Source organism: Physeter macrocephalus, chromosome 9, assembly GCF_002837175.3.
Source record: "Physeter macrocephalus isolate SW-GA chromosome 9, ASM283717v5, whole genome shotgun sequence".
NCBI classification, from domain to species: Eukaryota; Metazoa; Chordata; class Mammalia; order Artiodactyla; family Physeteridae; genus Physeter; species Physeter macrocephalus.
The window spans coordinates 23,338,966-23,344,174 of NC_041222.1; positions in this window are offsets into that span (position 1 = coordinate 23,338,966).

Consider the following 5,209-nt stretch of genomic DNA (forward strand, 5'->3'; position numbering starts at 1 on the left):
CCCCACTTCCTGGCATGGCCACACAACATATCTCACACACACACACACACACACACACACACACACACACACAGGTACAACTTTTTAGCTTCCATTGGCAACTCCTAAAAATTCTCTCCCTTCTCATGCTCTGATCCCTTTGCTTGAACTGTACCTCCATTATTCTTAGCCTACCATCTACCTGCAAAAGACTCACAGATCCTCTACGACCCAACTGCCTTGAGGGTTATGCTTTATGGGTCTGTATTCCACTGGAATTCTGTGAGCTCTTTGAGAGTGGTAACTGTGTCTAATTCACTTTTAGATTCTCTTTCATAACTATCACAGTTCCTGGCACATAGCAAGCCCTTTGCAGAAGATTTTTAATATGTTAATTAGCTGATGCAGGCACAGAGTTATTTTATGATGACTGTTTCTATGACTTTTCCCAGAGTGTGAGCAAGCTATGACACTACTAAAATCTCCCATCATTGAGGTTTCAATACCCATAGGATAGATCTCCAAATAGAAAAAACTACATCTGACACAGAATTTTCTTTTCTCAATGCTCTGGATTTACCTGTCATACATACACACAACTGATTTGGACCCAGTTGTATAAGATAGTTTGAGTGTTATTCTAAATACAGTGACTTCATGAAACAACTACACACTAATGATTGAAGATAATGAATAACTCACTGGCAAATGACAAAAGAAATAGAGACATTGGATTTTACTTATTTCCAATGTTGAGATTCATTTCATAGGGTTTGTAACTGGAAGTGATAGATACGCTCTTAAAGACACTCATGCATCATTATCAGACTCTCTGAGTAACAATTTCCTAAAAGGAGGAGGTGGTGCTTGGTCTCAATATAAAAGAGAATACAATGGTAGATTTACATCTTTGAACAAAACCTATCATTCACAAAAAAAGATGTATTGGAGATAGCTTTCGATTTGGAATGAAACTCCAGAATTCCTGCTTTGACCCTTATTGGTTGTTTGGCTTTGGTGCAAAATAAACTTTCTGAGCTTCAGAGCCATCTACTTTATCTACCACACAGGATTATTATGAGAATTAAGTAAGTAACAAAGACTAATGTGTTTTTTAAACCATAAAGAGATTATAAAATTTAAAGGGATGACCAAAAAATACCCATTGGCAAAGTAAGCAAATAGGAATTTAAGTTCAAAAGTGTCCGGATGATCAACTTTTTGTTGTTGTTGTTGTTGTTGTTGTTGTGGTACGCGGGCCTCTCACCGCCGCGGCCCCTCCCGCCGCGGAGCACAGGCTCCGGACGCGCAGGCCCAGCGGCCATGGCTCACGGGCCCAGCCGCTCCGCGGCACGCGGGACCCTCCCGGACCGGGGCACGAACCCGCATCCCCCGCATCGGCAGGCGGACCCCCAACCACTGCGCCACCAGGGAAGCCCCGGATGATCAACTTTTAATGCAGGCTCAAAGTTCTCAGCAGAGTTTAAGAGTTTAAAACTTGGTATGACAAAGATCGAGGAGCTTATATGAGTGTTTATTTCCCTTTTGAGCCACTGTTTACCAGTAGCTCACCAAGTTCCATTTTGTCACATCAGCATAGGTGGTGGGGACAGTCACTGCCAGGTCTCCTTTTCTCATAGGCAGTACAGCAGAGTGGTGAGGAGCATGGGCTCTGGAATCAGATTACCTGTGCTGGGCTCCCAGCTATTACTGTGCAAACCTCGGCAAGCTTCTTCCACTCACCAAGTCTTAGTCTCCTCATCTATTAACATGGTAGTCATCCCCTGTATTAGTTTCCTATTGCTGCTGTAATGAATTACTACAAACTTAATGGCTTAAAACTACACAAATTTATGATATTACAATACTGGAAGTCAGAAGTCTGAAGTGGGTCTCACCGAGATAAAATCAAGAGGTAGGCAGGGTTAGATCCTCTGGCGATGTAGGGGAGAATCAATTTCCTTGCCTTTGCCAGCTTCTAGAAGCTCCTTGCATTCCCTTGGCTCATGCCTCCCCTCCCCTCATCTTCAAAGCCAGTAGCATAATCTCTCTCTGACCCTGCTTCTGTCTTCACATATTTTTCTCTGACCACAGCAGGGAAAGGTTTTATCTTTTTAAGGACCTATGTGATTATGTTGGGCCTTCCCAGATAATCCAGGATGATCTCCTCATCTCAAGGTCCTTCATCTAATCACTTCTGCAAAGTCCCTTTGACGGTGTAAGGTACCATATTCACAGGCTCCAGAGATTAGGACATTGACATCTTTGGGGGCCACTTTTCAGCCTACCACAGTCATCCTCAGAGGGTTACAGTAAAGACTAGACAAGTTAGCATATGTAAGGTATTTAGAACAGTGTCTGGCATATAGAAAACACTATATTATATGTGTTAGCTACTGTTGTTGTGACTATTACTGTTATTATTATTATCATTATCACAATGTTCAATCCCTTCAAGGCAGTTAGCTAACAGAGGGAATAATAGTACCTCACAGAGTTTTGTTAAGGATTAAAGAAGTTAATACATGTAAAGTAATTTGGACAGGGCCTGATATACAGTATGCACTCAGTAAATATTAACTATTATTATTATATCTGTATCAAACACACTCTAAAAATACATATATATTTTAGGGGACTTCCCTGGTGGTTCAGTGGGTAAGGCTCCACACTCCCAATGCAGGGGGCCCAGGTCCCATCCCCAGCTGGGGAAAGATCCTGCATGCATGCCGCACTAAGAAGTCCGCATGCTGCAACAAAAAGATTCGGCATGCCACAACGAAGATCTTTCGTGCCGCAACTAAGACCTGGCACAGCCAAAATAAATAAACACATTTTTTTAATACATATATATTTTTAACAAAAAGAAAAAAGTCAATTATTTGTTAACCTGGTTCTTTTACTAAATAATGTATCATAAACATCTCCATACCTCTAAATCTTTTCCTACAACACGATTCTTAATTGTATGGATGTACCTCATTTAACATATTCGAGGACATTTAGGAAAGTTCCAGATATGGATACTATAAAGTGTTGCAATTGGGCATGCTTGAACATATCTCTCATTATTTCCTTACAAAGAAGTGAAGTTGTTGGGATAAAACGTATAGTCACTTTTAAACCTTTTGGTACATTTTAAATCTCAGTACTTACATCACTCAGAGTTCTTTGCAATATTTAACATTTGGCTTATTATGAAAGGGGCTTAGGAGATTGTTTCTTAGCAAAGTAGAATAATTACCTCAAGTGAGGGTAATGTGCTCCTTAGCCACTCTGAACAGCAACATGATGTTGAAATGAAAGGTGACTTGCTGGTGGACAAGGGCTGGCGACCACACCAGCATCTCCAAGCCCAGGCTACTTGAGGTGTCAGCGCTCTTCTGATATAACTAACTCCAGATATGAAAAGCATCATCTGGCCCTGAGTATCAGGAATCCTCAACCTCAAGCTGTGTTGAATTTGGGGAAGTCAGAGCAGCTGCACTGACACGCATTTCACAGACTTTCTCTCTTAATTTATTCCATTCATGGAGAATTCCTCTTGGCAAGGTGTTATGGCCTTTGTGTCACCCATATCACTATTTTCCTAAAATAGTGAAAGGGCTGAAATGTCTCAGAGGCAGAAAAATTACCTAAAAAAGGATTCCACTGGGAGGAACTTTGCCAGAGGGAGCTAACCACATTGAATCGCAGGTGAGGAAGCAACATGACATAGGTGTTTGACCCATTAGCTCAACAATTTATGCTTGCTGTTATTAAAGGGAGAGGTCTTAAAATGGATCATTGATAAATAAGTGTTTTAATATTTAGAGAAGGTGAAATTGTGGATTCACAGAATCCCAAGATTACAGAGGTCTTCAAGGTCATCTATTATAACCCGATGGTCAGCTGTTGCTTGAATTCCATTTACAATTGTCCTGACAAGTGATCATTAGCCTCTGCTTGGACATCTCCCATAGCAGAGAACTCATCACTTCCTGCAAGCCGCTCCATCCTTAGGACACCTGTTATAACTACAAAGTTCATCATTATTGAGATCCTGAACTCCATCAGCCTAAATAAGCAAACAAACAAATAGATGTTTTTCAAACAAAAAAATAAATAGATGTTTTTCAAGCATTGACGAGTGATATAGAGTGTTGAAAACATTATATCAAAAAAACAAACAACCTGATTAAAAAATGGGCAGAAGACCTGATTTGACATTTTTCCAGAGATAAACAGATGGCAAACAGGTACATGAAAAGATACTCAATATTGCTAATCACCAGAGAAATGCAAATCAAAACCACAAAGAGATCACCTCATACCCGTCAGAATGGCTATCATCAAAAAGTCGACATATAACATATGTTGGAGAGGATGTGGAGAAAAGGGAACCCTCCTACACTGTTGGTTGGAATGCAAATTGGTACAGCCACTATGGAAAACAGTTTGGAGGTTCCTCAAAAAACTAAAAATAGAACTACCATATGATCCAGCAATTCCACTGCTGGGTATATATTCGAAGAACACGAAAACACTAATTTGAAAAGATACATGCACCCCAATGTTCACAGCAGCACTGTTCACAAATAGCCAATATATGGAAGCAACCTAAGTGTCCATTAACACACAAATGGATAAAGAAGATGTGGTATATATGCACAATGGAATATTATTCAGCCATAAAAAGAATGAAATTCTGCAATTTACAACAACATGAATGGAGCTTGAGGGTATTACGTTTGTTTTGTTTTGTTTTTTAACATCTTTATTGGAGTATAATTGCTTTATAACAAAGTGAATCAGTTATACATATACATATGTTCCCATATCTCTTCCCTCTTGAATCTCCCTCCCTCCCACCCTCCCTATCCCACCCCTCTAGGTGGTCTAAAGCACTGAGCTGATCTCCCTATGCTATGCAGCTGCTTCCCACTAACCATCTATTTTAAGTTTGGTAGTGTATATATGTCCATGCCACTCTCTCACTTTGTCACAGCTTACCTTTCCCCCTCCCCATATCCTCAAGACCATTCTCTAGTAAGTCTGTGTCTTTATTCCCGTCTTACCACTAGTTTCTTCATGACATTTTTTTTTTCTTAGAATCCATATATATGTGTTAGCATACGGTATTGGTCTTTCTCTTTCTGACTTACTTCACTCTGTATGACAGACTCTAGGTCCATCCACCTCACTACAAATAACTCAATTTCGTTTCTTTTTATGGCTCAGTAATATTCCA